The sequence below is a fragment of the Pan troglodytes genome, chromosome 2, assembly GCF_028858775.2.
Source record: "Pan troglodytes isolate AG18354 chromosome 2, NHGRI_mPanTro3-v2.0_pri, whole genome shotgun sequence".
In the NCBI taxonomy this organism is placed as follows: Eukaryota; Metazoa; Chordata; class Mammalia; order Primates; family Hominidae; genus Pan; species Pan troglodytes.
This window is the reverse complement of record NC_086015.1, coordinates 197,556,849-197,575,951: the sequence shown is the minus strand read 5'-3', so window position 1 is coordinate 197,575,951 and position 19,103 is coordinate 197,556,849.

The window sequence follows — 19,103 nt, the reverse complement described above, 5'->3', positions numbered from 1 at the left end:
CCTCAGCCTCCGGAGTAGCTGGGACTACAGGCGCCCGCCACCACACCTGGCTAATGTTTGTATTTTTAGTAGAGATGGGGTTTCACCATGATGGCCAGGATGGTCTCGATCTCTTGACCTCGTGATCTGCCCGCCTCGGCCTCCCAAAGTGCTGTGATTACAGGTGTGAGCCACCATGCCCAGCCAATTTTTACTTTTATTATTTCGTTTTATTTTATTTAATGAGACAGGGTCTTGCTCTGTGGCCCAGGCTGGAGTGCAGTGGTGCCATCTTGCCTCACTGCAACCTCCGCCTCTTGGGTTCAGGTGGTTCTCATACCTCAGCCTCCCGAGTAGCTGGGATTACAGGTATGTGCCACTACGCCCAGCTAATTTTCGTATTTTTAGTAGAGACGGGGTTTTGCTATGTTGGCCAGGCTGGTCTCGAACTCCTGATTTCAGGTGATCTGCCCAGCTCGACCAAGTGCGGGGATTATAGGCGTGAGCCAGCACAGCCAGCTGTTTTTATTTTTTGAGACAAGGCTGTACCTCCCAGGCTGGAATGCAGTGGTGTGATCACATCTCATTACAGCCTCAACCTCCTGGGTTGAAGCACTCCTCCCACCTTAGCCTCCGGAGTAGCTAGGAATACAGGCATGTACCACTACATGCAGCTATTTTTTTTATTTTTTGTAGAGATGGGGTCTCCCCATGTTGCTCAGGCTGGTCTCAAACTCCTGGGCTCAAGAAATCTGCCCGCCTTGGCCTCCCAAAGTGCTGAGATTACAGGTGTGAGCCACCACACCCGGCCATGAACCTTTATTAAACACCTAATACATACCTGGCATCACGAAGTCAGTTTTCTTAACCTTCCAACCCCTGTGGGAGGTAGGTATTATTATTTCACTTTACAGATGACAACACTGAGGTCCACGACGGGGCAGTGACACATCTGAGGTTATGACTGGCAGAGCTGTCACATGAGCTCGTCTCCTGCCATCTGGCCTAGAGCTACTCACCCCTGCCCTCACTGCCCACTGCTTCTCCTGGCATGGACTGGATCAGCTGCCAACCCAGGCCCTACTGGCCAGGGGGATGCAAGTGCCAGGAGGACACTCATGTTCGTGGTCATAGACCATTGCAACCTTACAGGGGTTCTAGTCCTCTAAGCCTAGTGAGGGCTCCCTGAGAATTAAGCATTATTTTTGGAGGTCTTGGATGATGAGATGGAGAAAAGCAGTGGGAATAAAAAGGAATACGGGAGAAAAATGAGTGGAGAGAGAAACAGATGGGATAGAAGGAAGTGAGAGAAAGGAGGTAGAAATGCAGGTGCAAGCCATGACTGACAGCAGGCCCAGCCTGGACCCAACAGGAGCCATCCGGAGCCCACAGGAGGCATCCTTGTGTGCTGGGAACTGCAGAATTGGTCTCAGCTCTGCCACTGACTCAGTTTCCCCATTCACACCAGGGTGTTCTGAGGGCCCAAGAAGGCAATCGATGTAAAAGTGCATTGTAAACTGGAGGTGCACCTGAGCGGAGAGGCTTTCCTGGCACTGGTACACCAGGAAGGCAGGGGTCTGCCCCATTGGCCACACCCTGGAGCAGAACCCAGAACACTCCTGCGCAGCACGAAGGACACCCAGGAATGAGGAGGCTAACAGAGATGCAGAGAGCTAGCAGGGGTGCAGGAGGCCTTCCAGGCAAGCCTTCCCTCACGGGCCCCACAGCCCAGAGCTCCCATCCTCTCCACCTGACCTCCACTGCAGGGCCTACCTGAGGCTGGCCAGCACCCCAGCTTGCTCTCAGGACAAAGGCAAGAGGGTTGGGCCTCCCCCTCAGCTCTAAGCCCCTAGCAGTTTATGTTCCCAGTGACATCAAAAGAGAAATGGAAAATGTCAGGGTTTCTAAGGTTTTGTCCCTTCAAGCTCAAGTTCAAATTCATTCTCAGTTCAAATTATTTTGAGTTGATTTGTAGCAAAGGAGTAGAGGAGATGGCGTCTGAAATTCCGCAGAGCACCCAGCTTTGAGAATGGTATTGCTCTGCTAAGTCATTGACCTGGCCACCTGCCCAGGTGCATTTAAGAAGAACACAATCTCTCCAAGGATGAGCCTCAGAGAACCTCCTGGATATACCAGACCCCCTGCATACCATGATCCTCCCACTGCACAGTACTTCACCGTGGTCCAGCTAAGTCACTCCTGGGCATTGTGAGGTCTACTAACATTTCCGGTGATTGTGAAAACATCAGGGCTCAATTTAAGGAAGATCGTCAGTTCAGAGCTGTCAACAGGACTGAATAGAGAAGATGGGTTTCTAGGAAAGTCGTGAGCCTCTCAGCACCGGAGGCAATCAGGCAGATGCTGGCTCTTTGCGGAAAAGTAAACAAAGAAAAGCAAACAAAAAAAGGACAAACACGAGCCGTGCTTTCTTGTCTTGATGCTTTGGGCAAGTGTATTCTTCTTTATAAATCTCCTTTTCCTTTTTGTTTCTGCATAAGCCTCCTGCAGAGCCTTTAGAGGGTCCTTTCAAATGTGGTCTTTCCCACAGCCCGAGTTAGTTGTTCCCTGGGTGAGCAGAATAATGGCCGCCCAAAATGTCCCCTTTCGAATCTCAGAGAACCTGTGAATATGTTACCTCAGATGGCAAAAGAGGCTTCGTTAGGAGTGATTAGGTGAGGGATCTTGAGACACAAGCTGATCCTAGATGATCCCTCAGGTCCTCGTAAGGGACAGAAGGAGGCAGGAGGGGGGAGTCAGAGAGATTTGAAGACGGGACGCTGCTGGCTGTGAGGTGAGAAAAGGGGCCTGTGAGCTAAGGAGTGTGGGCAGATTCCAGAAGCTGGAAAAGGCAAGGAAAGTGTTCACCCTGGAGCCTCCGGCAGGAATGCAGCCCTGCTGGCAGCTTGACGTTAGCCCGGTGACGTCTGTTTCGGGTTTGTGATCCCTCGTTTCGGCCACGATAGGAAGTGAACCTTCGCGACATTGGTGTCTGCATCCCAGCCTCTAGCACATTTCACTGTAATTCTCTATGCGCTGATTTCCTAACTGGGCTCCTTGGGGTAAGAGCTATGTATTAATTAGTTTCTCTCCCATGGCGCTGGCACAGAACTGGGCACGTAGGAGGTGCTCGGGGTGAACTCTCCCCCGACGGGCCCAACATGTCACACATGAGCCGGCATCCAGACAAGGACCTGGCCCAGGGTCCCTTCAACACCTGCTGTGGTACTGGGGCACGTCCCCCTTTTGACTCCACTCCTCTTAAGAGAGCTCAATATTCTTCTTTCTTATTATAAAGGTGTTCGAAAATCAGGATTTGTCACACATATTTAATTCTTATGAGCCACAGGTGTTCATAATTTTTTGCCTCTGAGCAAGCGTGGCTTTCCTGTCTGGGTCCTTGAAGCTTGGGTCAGGGAGTCAAGACATGGGCTAACAGGAAGGAGAAGGGGTGTGTAGAGAAGCCACCTTCTTAAGTCCCTAGAGCAGGGAGGATTTAAAACACTGCCTTGGCGGGGCGCAGTGGCTCATGCCTCTAATCCCAGCACTTTGGGAGGCCGAGGCGGGCAGATCACCTGAGGTCAGGAGTTTGAGACCAGCCTGGCCAACATGGCGAAACCCTATCTCTACTAAAAATACAAAAATTAGCCAGGTGTGGTGGCCCACGCATGTGGTGCCAGCTACTCAGGAGGATGAGGCAGGAGAATTGCTTGAACCCAGGAGGTGAGGGTTGCAGTGAGCCAAGATCATGCCACTGCACTCCAGCCTGAGTGACAGAGTGAGACTCCGTCTTAAAAAATAAAATAAAATAAAATAAAATAAAATAAAATAAAATAAAATAAAATAAAATAAAATACTGCCTTCAACTCAAATGTTCTGTTCAATCCTGGGAGCCACCATTAAGCAAGCAGAGAGAGTTTAGTAGAAAATAACTAGGGTAGAGTGCAGAAAGGGAGGTGCTGGGGTGAAGAACTGGAACCCAGCCACATGGAAACTGGATAAAAGAGCCAGGGGTGTTCAGCCTGAAGAAGAGAGGATTCAGGGTTGCTGGTTACAGGGTTGAACCAGTTAAAGGGGTGATACAAGGAAGAGGGAGGAGACTTGTCCTATGTGGTTTCAAAGGACAAAATGAGGACAAATTGGTAGGAAATACAGGGGGTTAGATTTTGTCTACGTCCAAGGAAGACCTTGGTCAGCACCCTCCAGGGCCGGAGTGGCCACCATGTGGGCCATGAGCTCCCACCCGGGGAGGAGCTCAGGCCGAGACCCAGCAACCACAGCCAGAAGGATTTCCAGCATTTGATGGAGACAGGCATGGGGCTGGGAAATGCTCCTTCTACCTCACACGGTCTGCGGTTGGCCACCCCTGCCCTGGATTGCGCTGGGTGGGTGTGGGTGTAACTTGCTGCCCAGGCAGTGGTCACTTGAGACATTGGCCTTGGACTTGCGGAGCTGAGCTGCACTGGGAGGAAGAGCCATCTGCAGGCGTTGAGTTGGCTTGGGTGCTTAATGCCCTGGGATCAGTCCACGTCCTCAGACAAACATGTAACACCAGCCGTCCTAGCAGCAGGCTTCTTGCGGCTTGCTCTTCCAGGGAAGGGGCCTCCCCCTGGCCCACAGATGCTTCTTCGGGTTTTATTTTCCCAGTTGTCTTTGGAAAAGCTCGGTTATAGTTTCACTAATAGTCCTTACAGGAGGGCTGGTCCCTGCCCACCTGAGGGGTCCCAAGTGTGTGTCTGGTCCACCGCTTCCTTCCTCTTCCTCTGGACACCCACACCTCCCCCTGCCCAGGGCATCCCCTCCGGGCCTCTGACCTCTCCCTCCTTCCTGCCCTTCCTTTATTGCAACTTGACTCTCCCGCATCCATTCCTTCCCTGCGAGGTGGCCCATTGGAGGGCCCTGTGAGGTGACTCTCCTCTGAGGTCACCTGGTCCTCCACAGTGGAGAAGGGGGGACCTCACAGATCACACCGGCCATATTTAGGCTTCAGATACGGGATTAGGGAAGATGGAAAAGTGGGGGGCATTTCGAGATGCAAATCCTGTCATGTTTGAAAGCAGGGTTCAGATCATCCCTCTGCCCATCCTGTCATGTTTGAAAGCGGGGTTCAGATCATCCCTCTGCTACTGACCAGCTGTGTGACTTTGAGGGAGTCCTTTCCCGTCTTGGGCCTTAGTGTCCCCATCTAAAATGAGGGACTGGACCAGAGGGCCCTTCCCACTCTGATGCTCCGATGCCCAGAGTTGAGTCTCTCCCTACTCCTCACTTTCCTTCCCTGTCCAGTCTGCCTCCATCATTTCAAAGACACACCTCATTTCTCACCTGTCCCTTTGCCCTCCCCCAGGCTGCACCTTAATGGCTAGTCCTGCTAATCTCCCTCCGAACACTCAAGCAACTGCAGAAAGGGCCCTTTCCCAGAGCAGGTGGAAGAGGGTGCAAGTGCCCGCCCCGGCATCCCTGTCCCCATGAGCATCCCTACTGCCCTCACCACATTTTGCAGAAATGCACCTTGGCTGTTGTCCTCACGGCTCCGCTGGAGGAGCTCTGACCTCAGGTACAATAGCACCTGTTGACCTAATGTGTAACCCTAAATGCTACAGGGAGAGACCAAGTCCTGGGATAGCCTGCCTCGCAGTGCCTTATGGGTGCCCAGCGGGCCTTCCTCACTCAGAGCTTTACAAGTCACAAAGCACTTTCTCACTGTGATTGTTCCAAGAGCGCCTAATCCAAGCCATCCACAGGGGCAAGAGTAAGGTTGCAACAACCCAGGGACCTCCCATTGTTGTGCTAGGAAAAGTGAGATTCCGGGAGGAGGTGCCAGATAATGCGCCTTCCCTGTGCGGGCAAGAATGTGGCGCTCACAAAGCTGGGGAGACAGGATGAATGAGGACCCCCCAGTTGCTCCTCACAGCTTGACCCTGGCCAAGTTTTCTCTAAAGTCAGTTCCCTCAACTGCAAAAAAAATTAAAAAAAGCAAAAAGGTTCCTTTCCAGGCCATGGACATCCATGTGCCCCTACGATGGCGCCGTGAACTCAAGGACCTTCTCTGCTTCCCTGGTGCCCCTGGACCACTCTGCTCTTGGGTTTCCCTGAGGCTGTGGCAGCAGGGAGACCAGAGCCATCTGGGCAGCTCAGGGACTGGGTGTGAGAGCCAGAGAAGCAACAAATGCCCCTGCCTGGGTTGCTCCCCGGACCTCCCTTACCGAGGAGGGGCCTGTGGGATAAGAGGGGCTCATCACAGGAAACCAGGCCACACAGCTTCCTGAGGGCATCCTCCTCCTCAACAGAGCCTAGCCCTTTGGACTCCGTTTATAGACTGCATTATAGGAAGTCACTTAAATACCCAGCTGGAAACCCATCTGCCTCTTTCTTTCTTCCTGAGGAATTCCTGATTTTGCTCAGATTAACCGAGTGTTTCCTTTGTTGGGCATTGAAAGCCTCTCTCTTCTTAGGCGGCGTGATTTCATCAGAAGAGGTCGACTCCAGTGTGGTGAGTCTGTTTTCTGGAGAGGGGAAGCCCTGCACCTCAACGCTTGGCCAAAAGGTCAGGGTCGGACTCACGGCCACCTGATGTTTAAAAGCTCAGGTGCGACGAAATACTATTCAGAGAGAGATCCTGGAAGGAGACACGCAGTTCATCCACTCCTCCCGATGGCCTCAAATACGTCCTCAACCAAGCTGGACATGAGGGGCTGGGCTCACGTGGTGGATAAAATCTGAGACGACCCCGTGGCACTCCCGGCTCTGTTGTGAGGAGGCCTGTTGCCGGGGACGTTTGGACCAAGTGACAAAGCGTCCACTGTGCAAGGACCCTGAGGAGAAATGCTCATCTGGCCCCGGCCCAGGGTACCCTACTCCTCTCCAGCCCCTCACCCCTGTGCCTGGCCTGGGCCCAGGGTACCCCACCCCTCTCCAGCCCCTCACCCCTGTGCCTGGCCTGGGCCCAGGGTACCCCACCCCTCTCCACCCCCTCACCCCTGCATCTGGCCCCGGCCCAGGGTTACCCCACCCCTCTCCAGCCCCTCACCCCTGCGTCTGGCCTGGGCCCAGGGTACCCCACCCCTCTCCACCCCCTCACCCCTGCATCTGGCCTGGGCCCAGGGTACCCCACCCCTCTCCACCCCCTCACCCCTGCATCTGGCCTGGGCCCAGGGTTACCCCACCCCTCTCCACCCCCTCACCCCTGCATCTGGCCCCGGCCCAGGGTACCCCACCCCTCTCCACCCCCTCACCCCTGCATCTGGCCCCGGCCCAGGGTACCCCACCCCTCTCCACCCCCTCACCCCTGCATCTGGCCTGGGCCCAGGGTTACCCCACCCCTCTCCAGCCCCTCACCCCTGTGTCTGGCCCCGGCCCAGGGTACCCCACCCCTCTCCAGCCCCTCACCCCTGCGTCTGGCCATGCAAATGGTTGGGATCTCCTTTTCCCCACTGCACTGCCTGCTGGGAAGCTTAGAGGCCAAGGCGTGGCCCACTTTGGTGAGTTCCCCTCCCCATCCCTCCATCTCTGGCTGTCTCACCTCGGTCTCTCCTGCAGGCTCAACCTCTTCTCCCAGCCTTTAAACGCTGAGAGCCCCGAAGCCTCTGCTCCGCCCTCCTTCTGAATCTCTGCTCGCCTGGGCAGTTTCCCGCTGGCCATGGCTTCAGTTGCCTTCTGGATCAGCATCCTGATTGGCTGCGAGGAACAGACTCACTGCAGAGGCTGGCGTAGCCCAGTCGGGGATGGCTGTGCTCATGTGCCTGCCCACGAGTGAGCGAGTGCAGAGGCAGACCCTCCAGGGCGGTGCAGCACCTCCACGGCGTCGTCTGCCATCTGTGGCCTGTGGCATTTGTCCCCATGGCTGCAGCTCCTCCCACCTCTGCATTCCAGGCAGGGAGAAGAGTCGGGCAAAACTGTATGCCAGCCAAGTCTATCCCTTTAAAAAAATAAGTGGATATTTGTATTGCCCAGCATCCATACAGACAAGTGCATAAATCACGTGTGCCACTGGCTGCAGGATTTTAGTCTCTCACTTTTGTCTTTCTTCCTTCTTTGCTTCTTACTTTATTTATTTATTTATGTATTTATTTATTTATGTATTTTTGAGACGGAGTCTTGCTGTGTCGCCCAGGCTGGAGTGCAGTGGCGTGATCTCTGGCTCACTGCAACTTCCACCTCCCGGATTCAAGCAATTCTCCTGCCTCAGCCTCCAGAGTAGCTGGGACTACAGGTGCGTGCCACCATATCAAGCTAATTTTTGTATTTTCATTAGAGATGGGGTTTCACCATGTTGGTCAGGCCTGTTGTCTCGAACTCCTGACCTCAAGTGATCCACCTGGGTGGGCTTCCCAAAGTGTTGGGATTATAGGCGTGAGCTACTGTGCCCGGCCGCTTCCTACTTTTAATTTATGCTATCTTGTTATTATTATTATTTAAATTGCCTCAAATCCTTTCTGCGGCCAGGAGGGGTAAGAATAAATTCACTAATAGATGAACGAGTGGATAGGTGGATCCATTGTACTCTGACATGACCAGGAAGCTGATTCAGACAGTCCCCAGTCCTGAGGACCACAGCTCCGTTCCAGACAGGAGGAAAGGCCTCCACGGAGGGATGGGATGGGCTGGTCAGAGCAGAGTAAGTCTGGGGGATCGTCCACATCAGCCTGGACAGCACCTCGCACCTCTTCATCACCTGTCATCAGGTCTGCATCCACACTGCCAGCCACTTGTTCATTCCACCTGCTCAGTTTTAAGAAGCACAGTCATGATGCTCCTGTCTTCAGAGTCCTCTGCTGTGAGGAGCAAGCTCGTCATTTTCCTTAATTTGCTAGGAAGGAAATGGCTCATGCTGGGGAGAACAAGGTCTGTCATTCCAAGGACTCAGGTGGCGGCTCTGACAGTGGAATGGAGGCTCATTAGCATTAGTTGAACGGCTGTCTGGGCTGGGCACATTAATACTATATTGCCATGCGTGTGGCGGGCAGTGCAGCAAGAAGCTCTGAAATGAGCCAAGGAGGATGCAAGCATGAACTGGGAACAAGTATTGCCTGGCTGTCTCCTTTCCTCACGTCCTCTCTTCTCTCCTTCCTTCTTTCCCTTCTCCCTCCTTCTTGTCCTTCTTTACCAGATTAAATGGGGTAAAAAGATATAATTTCTTTCATAGACTGATAGGCTGCCGTAAGTGGTTATCTCATGTGACGTCCCCACTGTCTGGATGGGACACTGATTCCCAAAGGCAGAAGTGACTTGCTAAGGTCCATGTTCTGGGTTTCTAGCCTTCCATGTCTTTCTTGAACCTGTTCATCGGGCTAATGGCATTTCTCTGTTCCTTCTTGGATTGCTCCCTGAGAGGAATTTGGGATGGGGGAGGTGACGAGGAAGGCGAATTTCTCAATGAGGTGGAGGAATGGGGCTCCCTGGATTGAGTCCACGTGCCCCTGTGTTTCTGTGTAACCTCCAGTCACGCAGGGCATTCAAAACAGAGCTGTTCCTTCATGTACTAATCAAGGAAAACACAATTGCTCTTACAGCTGCCGACCTTTAATTACACGCGGTGACGCGCTGGCAGCTGCTCCAGCCATGAGGACTATGAGGTTGTTAGTTTTATCATTTCAAAGGCTAGTCTGCTTTATTGTGGCATAAAATTTGGAAGTCTCATATTAAAATATACAATTAAATGCGACTTGAATAAATTGCTTTAGGCCAAAGAGAACTTTTCCCTTCTGCTTCCTGCACCCAGCCCTGTCCCCCTGCCACCTCTACCTGTTAACTGCCTGCTTTCAAACTCTCTGAACCTCTCTGAAAGGGAGGAATGAGAGGGTTCTTTGAAAAACAGCCTTGGAAAGACATGTGGCAAGCTTACGGGTTGGGCTCAGGCTGTCCTGGAGGCTGGATTGAGCCCGCGTGCCCCTGTGTTTCTGTGTAACCTTCAGTCAGGCAGAACATTCATATCCGAGCTTTGAATGAGAAAATGAGAAGCATAAGCAGCTTCTCAGGTCTGTGGGGCCAGGTGGGCTGGTCTTGCTCTTTCACCCAGGCTGGAGTGTAGTGGTGTGATCTTGGCTCACTGCAACCTCCGACTCCCAGGTTCAAGTGATTCTCCTACCTCAGCCTCCCAAATAGCTGGGACTATAAGTGTGTGCCACCACACCTGGCTAATTTTTGTATTTTTAGAAGAGAAGGTGTTTCAGCATGTTGGCCAGGCTAGTCTCGAACTCCTGACCTCAGGTGATCCACCCACTTTGGCCTCCCAAAATGCTGGGATTACAGGGGTGAGCCACAGCCCCCAGCTCTGGTCTCTTGATAAAATAAACGAAACCCTCGCACTCCCTCCCCTTGCTGATTCCCAGTCAGCCGTAGAAAGAAGTCCACGTGGCTCACCCAGCATGCGAGGGCATGGTGATCAGCTACCTGCGAAAGCTCAGTCTCTCACCATAGCCTCCCTTCCTGCCTCCAGGCCTTTGCTCAGCCCTGCTCTGCAGCTGGATGGCCCACCCACTTCCTCGGCCCTTTCAGAATCCCATTCACCCTCCAAAGCTCTGCACCTACCCCCTGAACCTCTCCTTAATCAATCCTGGTGGGCAAATCTTTCCCTTCTTTGGTGCTTCAGGACACGTTGCTTAACTCTATGTTTAATTTTTCGAGGACAGGTTTTACTTTGGGGTGCTTTATGCTCATTGTGTGTCTTGGGACCCCATGACTGGGCTCTGGGGGAGGAGGCCGAAGCTGGTTCCTGTTGTCTCTGCAGACCTCGAGCGGAGTGCCCACCTGGAGTCCAGCCAATGGCCACCAAGATCTGCTGGGACTTTGCTCCCTCTAGACTGTGAGTCTAGCCCCTCCCTGGGGTCCTACCAGCATGGCTGACCTGGGAAAGAGCACATCGCTAGGGGGCTAATTCCAGGCAGTGGAGGCTCCTCTTGAGAGACACTGCAGGGTCTGGCATGGAATATGAGGTTTTTAAAATGGAAACAATTCGGCCGGGCGCGGTGGCTCACCCCTGTAATCCCAGCACTTTGGGAGGCCGAGGTGGGCAGAACACTTGAGGTCAGGAGTTCGAGACCAGTCTGGCCAACATGGTGAAATGCTGTCTCTACTAAAAACACAAAAATTAGCCAGGCATGGTGGTGGGTGCCTGTAATCTCAGCTACTTGGGAAGCTGAGGCAGGAGAATCGCTTGAACCTGGGAGACAGAGGTTGCAGTGAACTGAGATCGCGCCACTGCACTCCAGACTAGGCAACAAGAGCAAAACTCTGTCTCAAAAATAAAATAAATAAAATAAAATAAAATAAAATAAGAGAGACTCCAAGGAATGTTTTTCCATTATAAAACTCATCAGCTACAGAAAAATGTGAAAAAAAGACAAAATTATAGAGGAAGGAAGGAAAGATGGCTCATATTCCTGTCACCTCAGCACATGCCTGTGGGGTGAGGGGAGCTGAGTTCATCCCAGAGCAGCGAGGTGAGCTCTATGACCGGTTCCTGTCCACACTGAACCAGGGACCAGCTTGCTTAGATTGGGTTTCTGTAGTCTTTTAAAAAAATACCTAATGTTTTCAGAAAGGACTAATTTTTAATGTCATAGAACATTTCACCAGCAAAATGGTGGTCCTCAACTTTCTCCAGCATGATTTCATTTGATGCTTGATTTGTGTGTGTGTGGTAAAATCTACATAACATAAAATGTATCAATTTTTCCAAATTTTTATTGTGGCAAAATACACATCAAATTTCCTTTTTTTTTTTTCTTTTTAGACAGAGTCTTGCTCTGTCAGCCAGGCTGGAGTGCAGTGGCACAATCTCAGCTCACTGCAGTCTCCGCCTCCTGGGCTCAAGTAATTCTCCTGCCTTAGCCTCCTGAGTAGCTGGGATTATAGGCGTGTGCCACCAGTCCTGGCTAATTTTTGTATTTTTAGTAGAGACAGGGTTTCACCATGTTGCCAGGCTGGTCTCGAACTCCTGACCTCAGGTAATCTTCCTGCCTCGGCCTCCCAAAGTGCTGGGATTTCAGGCATGGGCCACCGCGCCCAGCCAAATTTACTATTTTAATCATTTTCAGGGCACAGTTCCGTGGCATTAGTACAGTCATATTTTTGTGCAACCATCACCATCCATCTTCAAAGATTTTTTTATCTTTCCAAACTGAAACTCTGTCCCTAATTAAAAACTAACTCCCCATCCCCCACTCCTCTCCCAGCTCCTGAAAACCACCATTCTAGTTTCTGCCTCACTATTTTATATACTTCTTATCAAAGGAATCATAAAGTGTTTGTCCTTTTGTGGCTCTCTTATTTCACTTAGCACAATGTCTAAGGAAGAATTTTCTTCCTTTTTATTTTTATTTTTTTTGAGACAGGGTCTCACTCTGTCACCCAGGCTGGAGTGCAGTGGTGTGATCTTGGCTCACTGCAACCGTCCACCTCCCGGGTTCAAGCGATTCTCGTGCCTCAGCCTCCCGAGTAGCTGGGACTACAGGCGCCTGCCGCCACACCCGGCTCATGTTTTTGTATTTTTAGTAGAATCAGGGTTTCACCATCTTGGCCAGGCTGGTCTCGATCTCCTGACCTCAGGTGATCCGCCCACTTTGGCCTCCCAAAGTGCTGGGATTGCAGGTGTGAGCCACCGCTCCCGGCCTTTCCTTCTTTGTAAAAGTTGGATAATATTCCGTTGTCTGGCTAGACCACATCGTGCTTATCTGTATTCCTCTGTCGGTGGACCTGGGGGCTGCTTCCACCTTTTAGCTATTGTGGATAACACTGCTGTGAACACAGAGGCACACATATCCGTTCAAGTCCCTCCTTTCGGTTTTTTGGAGTACACACCCCGAAGTGGAATGATGGGATCGCACGGTCATCTATGTTTAACTTTTCAATGAACTGCCACGCTGTTTTTCACAGCGGCTGTACCATTTTTACATTCCTGCTCACAGCATACGAGGGTCCCAGTGTTCCACATCCTTGCCAACGCCTGTTATTGTCTGTTGTTTGGATAGCAACCCACATGACTGTGATTTGAGCATCTTTGCGTGTGCTCATTGGCCATTTGTATATCTTCTCTGGAGAAATGTCTGTTCAGATCCTTGGCCCATTTTTAAAAGCAGTTGTTGGTCGGAGGGTTGCTTTCTTATGCGTGAACTCCTCTCTCCCCCACCCACTGCTCCCAGGCTCGACACTGTGACCAAACAGCCTACCTGGGACACTCCTGACTCTGAACACATCATCACCATGAGGAAGGGAGGCCGGGGACCAAGGGCCATCTTACGAAACTTGCCTTTGGAGAAACATCACTAATTACCGGGTATGGCAGGACATGAGTCTGGGAGTTGTCACTGGGGATTTTAAGAAGGTGACTGCTTGTTTGTCCCATTATTATTATTCTATATATTTTTAGTGTTTCTGGCTTCATTCTTCCTGTATGAGGATGGTGTGTAGTACTTTATAGAGACTAAATTTTACCTCTTTGGGATAAGTAGGAATAAGTCATTTCCTCAAAGGCTGCCTTTTTCCTGCTGACAAAGCAGCAACAACCCTGTAAACAGGGAAAGACAGGAGTGGGAGGCGCATTCCCACTGACAGGGAATCTGCTGTGATCAAGCCCTGAGCTGGGCATTTCACACACAATTCTCCTTCTAATCCTTTCATCAGTCAAGTGGGGCAGGTTGTTATCTGAGCTCATACATGGGGACAAGGAGGCTCAAAGTGGCAGGTCAGGGATGGACGGGGCTGGGATTTGGAAGCCATCAGGGAACCTGAGCTCCTTCTGTGACAGAAAAAGCCCTTTTGCTCCTGCTGAGCGCTAGGCGGGCGTTAGGGGCCTGATTCAAGAAGAAAAGAGTCTGGTCTCCTCCCCTCCCCTCCCTCCCCTCTTCTCCCCTCTCCTCCCCTCCCCTCCCCTCTCCTCCCCTCCCCTTCCCTCTCCTCCCTCCCCTTACCCTCTCCTTCCCTCCCCTCCCCTCCCCTGCAGCCTCCTCTCACCCCTCCCCTCCCCTCCAGCCTCCCCTAACCCCTCCCCTCCCCTCCCCTCCTCTCTCCTTTCTTCTCCTCTTTTCTTTCCCTCCTTCTCCACTAGACATTGACTCCACTGGACATGTCACTCAGTCTATAAACGTTTCATTTTTTACCATGAAAAAAACATTCCGTGTGGTGTACATACTCTGTATGATATATGATGATGATACATATCATTACACACTTGCCAAAGCTCATTGAATGACAGCACCAATCCCACACGGGCCTTACGCTGGAAGCTGATGGTTCATGTGTGTGAGCCCCTTAGAGTGGGTTAACTTCTGTACACCAGCACTTGGCTCAGGGCCTGCCGCTTACCGGACGCTCAGTTACTGAGCGAATGCGGGGCTCCCCGGTGACCCATCAGGACGGTTGCGGGGAGGGCCTGTGTGGGGCAGTTCCAAGGGTGCAGGAGAGGAGAAGGCTTTGGAATGGATGGGCCTCACACGGGCAAGGGCAGGCACCATGGGGCCCAAAGGCTGGAGGAGAGCCCAGTGTGGAGGGCCCAGGGAGGCAGGTTTCAGTTTAAGAAAAAGATGTAAAAAATAGAACCTTATCGAGACCAGCGTGGGCAACATGGCCAAACCCCATCTCTACTAAAAATACAAAAAAATTAACCAGGCGTGGTGGTGTGTGCCTGTAATCCCAGCTACTCGGATGAGGAAGGAGAGTCGCTTGAGCCCGGGAGGCAGAGGCTGCAGTGAGCCTAGATCGTGCCACTGCACTCTAGCCTGGGAGCTAGAACAAGAGTCCATCTCAAGAAAAAAAAAAAAAAAGAACCTTATTTTTATATTTCAAAATAGTTGTTCTAATTACTTACCGGATGTAATTCAGGAATGCATGTTTGTTTAAATGAAACATGAAACAACACATAGTTATAAACAGCCTTGTTTATCACTGCTCCCTGCCGCCACTGCTGTGGCAATTTTGTATGTGTCTTTCTAGATCTTTTTCTATACATTTATATATAGATAGACAAAGACACCCGTGTGTGTGTATATATGTGTGATACAAACACACACGGACAGACACACACCATATAGCTGGGTGAAATTTCTCACACCTGCATTGCTCTTTCTTGTTCCTCTTAAGCCGTGTCAGGGAAAGTTTTCTATAAAACTGAATACATCCACAGAGACTCAGGTGGCCGAATGCTCCAACACAGTCCTGTTATTAGAGGCTGTCCTCGTGAGCAAAAGGGATGCCTGTGTGTCCTTCAGATATGCTGCTCTGAGGAACAACCTAAAATTCCTCCTTCAGAGAACAGCCAGGACCCGGGAATGAGCTGGGGACCACTGGCTGCCCCTTGGGACCTTGCGGCTCTCATGGCCTTTTCTGCCTCCTGAAGGGAGAGCAGATGGAGGGGCACTCGGGCAGGAGAGAGGTGGGAGGGAACCAGGCGGAGACGAGAGCCCTGGATGGCCATCCCAGGCTGACTCTGTAGACACCGAGGGCCATTCAGTGGGATGACTGATGTTTCGTACCGTCTTCTGGCTTTTTGTGTGATCATGATTGACAGATAGAAAGATTGTTTTCCTGACTCTTTCCCATGTGTTGAGGTATAACTGAGGAGTTGTACATTTACGTCTTTTTTTCTTAAGCCAGTAAGCGCAATTGTATTATATATATTAATCTGTGACTCGCTTTTATGCTCAATACATCTGATATGTTTTTCTTCTGCAAATAAAGATGTATCTGTCTCATCTTTTAAAACTGGCTGTTTGGTATGGATTTTCATGATGTGTGCAGCCACTGTCTTGCAGACAGACATCTGAGTGGTTCACAGTGATCTGCTGTTGCCAGTCTTGCTGCCTGGAGCATGCTTGAACGTATCGCTGTATGAACATCCACCGTCATGTCTGTGTATGTGGGGGTTTACACACTTTGAGTTTCTTTTTTTGTTGGTGGGGGAGAGTTGGGGTCTCACTATGCTGTCCAAGCTGGTCTCAAACTCCTGGCCTCAAGCGATTCTCTTGCCTCAGCCTCCCCAGTCACTGGGGTTACAGGCGTGAGCCACCATGCCTGGGTTTTTGAATTTTCATGGCTCTTGGTCTACCAGGTTATATTCCCATCAACAGAGTGTGAGACCGCTGTCATCCTTACCAGCCCGAGGCATTCTCCATCTTTTTTATTCTGCTGCTCCAGCAGGGGACATAATGGTGTGGTCACAGTGTCCCCACCCCTGAGGTGAACTGAGCAGGGATCCTAACACCAGCTACGGAGGGTGCTGTGGAGGGGTTTGCCCCACCGAGGGGAGGCTGGGTCCCACGGCCTCCAGTGCCCGATTCTGTGCTTGTTAACTAGAATAGAGACACATGCGAGGGCGGGAGATAGCAGCGTTCCCTGAAGCCCTGGGGCGACCCCAGCTCTTCTGGTTCTCCCAGGGGGGCTGGAAAGTGAGCCCTGAGGTTACAGGGCCTGCGGGTGGTAAATCAGGCTTTCCCTTCCAATAATAATAGATGTCCCGTCCCTTCATTAGTGGAACGGAGCGGCTGTTCTGGGGGCTGACTGGGGGCTGCCTTGCTTCCTCCATAGGAGAAGGTGCTTCTCTGGGGAAGAGAGGGCCTCCATGTGTGGAAACCCGGAGTCCTGCAGCCCGATCTCCACGGCACCTCCAACCTGGGGAACTGCTCCTTCCTGCACGGCCTGGTTACGGTGTGGAAACCCACGCGCTGTCACGAAGGCCAGAGAGAGTTCTCTGTGAAGGCTGGACCCCCCCGCACCCCCATAGCACACTTCCTACAGCATGGCTCCACCTGGGCCTGTCCCTCCTCCAGAACTCCTGGTGGCTCCCTACTGCCTCCAGAGGACTTCACTCTTCGGGAGCATCCCAGTCCTCAGTGAGGCCCTGCCACACAGCCTGGGCTCCAGCCACATTCTCTCTCCTGCTCACTCTGACTGGATGGCTTTCCTTTACCCTCTCCCCTCACCTTCCAGAGTCTTGCTTTGTCGCTGAGGCTGGAGTACAGTGGCGGGATCTGGGCTCACTGCAACCTCCGCCTCCTGGGTTCAAGTGATTCTCCTGCCCCGGCCTCCCAAGTAGCTGGGACCACAGGCGCCCGCCACCACGCCCGGCTAATTTTTTGTATTTTTAGTAGAGACAGGGTTTCACCGTGTTAGCCAGGATGGTCTCGATCTCCTGACCTTGTGATCCGCCCGCCTCGGCCCCCCAAAGTGCTGGGATTACAGGCGTGAGCCACTGTGCCTGGCTGAGCCTGCTCATCTTTTAAGGTCACCCTCTGCATGACACCCCAGGTCCATCCCTTGAAATGCTACCACATTCTCAAGCTTGCCCCGAGGAAGGATCTGTCAGTGACCTCACTTCTTCCATCTTCTCCCAGCCCCGCTCTGCGTCAGTCCGAACTTCCGTCCATGGGGGTTGTGTGCCCAAGCACAGGATCCAGTGGTGTGCAGATGGCATGGAGCCCACAGGCTGGGCTTGGACTCTGGCTCTGTCACTTAGCATATGGCTGCAGGGAAATTAGTTAATGGGCCTGGGCCTCAGTTTTTTTGTCTGCGAAATGGGAGTAATTACTGCCACTCACAGGACTATTTGGCAGATCAGTAGTTCTCAACCGTGAGTGTGTGGTGCGTGTGTGTGTGTGTGCGTGCGCGCGTGTGTGTGTGTATATGTGTGTGTGTGTGTGTGTGTGTGTAAAATCCCCCTTCCTGGGGACATTTGGCAATGTCTAGAGACATTTTGTTACTTTTGGATCGGGGGGTACTGCTGGCATCTAGAGGGCAGAGGCCAGGGATGCCATGGTGCCTCCTGCGACACATAGAACAGCTCCTGCAATGAAGAATTATCTGCCTCCAAATGTCACGTGGTGAGGCCGAGAAAGCTGGTGGAGGTGAAATGATGGAGAGCTGCAGTGAGGTACCCAAGGGGTCTCTGGTTCACAGCAGGTGCTTCCCAAATAGCCATCTTTAAATGCAGCCGATTCATCCCTGTCTTGTCCACCACTCCCAGCACAGTGCCTGACACAGAGCGCTTGGGTGCCAGGATTAGGGAGGATGGAAGAGGAAAAAGAGGGATATTCTTATTCTTGTAGGTTCTATGGAAAGAAAGTTAAAGTGGCCGGGCGCGGTGGCTCACGTCTGTAATCCCAGCACTTTGGGAGGCTGAGGCGGGCGGATCACGAGACCAGGAGATCGAGACCATCCTGGCTAACACGGTGAAACCCCATCTCTACAAAAAATACAAAAATTAGCTGAGCCTGGTGGTGTGTGCCTGTAATCCCAGCTACTCAGGAGGCTGAGGCAGGAGAATCGCTTGAACCCAGGAGGTGGAGGTTGCAGTGAGCCGAGATCACACCATTGCACTCCAGCCTGGGTGACAGTGTGAGACTCCGTCTCAAAAAAAAAAAAAAGAGAAAAGTTAAAGTACCTGATTTGGGAACATGGAGGAACCAGGGCAGTAAGAGGGAAGGTGTTCTCCACGTGGGAACAAGGCTGGTGGGGGAAGGGATGGGGCTTCAAGCTGTGTGGAGCCACTCCAAGCAGTGCCTGCCCCTCCTGGGCTCCTGTTATTTAGTGGACAAGACACTTTTTGTTTCTGGCTCTGAATCACGGTGCCACGGCGAGGAGGAATGTGGCATGATTCAGGCTGTAGGCCTTGACCATGACAAGCCACCCAAGCAACTATTTCAGTAATAACACTACGCACTTTTATATCTTCCTTTCATCGCAGATCTCAAAACACAGCGCAAATATTAATTAAGCCTCTTGGCACTCCATGAGGCACTGTGTGTAAATATCACTCTCCCCACTTAGCTGAGAGGGTAAACCGAGCCAGGCAAAGGCAGGGTGGCTTCAGCCTGGGGCAGCTCAGGCCTTGTTGAGGCTCCATCTCGGAGGAGAAGCCGGGGTTTGGAAGCCTTCCCTCCCCTCCAACTGTGATTCCTGTATCCTCTTCCCCAGGCCCTTTTGGGGATACCACAAATAGAAACAGTTTTGTCCCCACTGGGGAGGGGGGTAGAGAGGGCAGCAGTGTGTGGGCTGTAATGCAGAGGTGAGGGGCATAGGGAAGCTCCTCACGCCCAAATATGCCCCTTGATTGCCCGTCCCCAAGCCAGAGATGTGTGTGCCTGCACCTCTCAGAGCAGCAGTAATGGCAAAGACCCCAGCATCACAAGGAAGTCGGA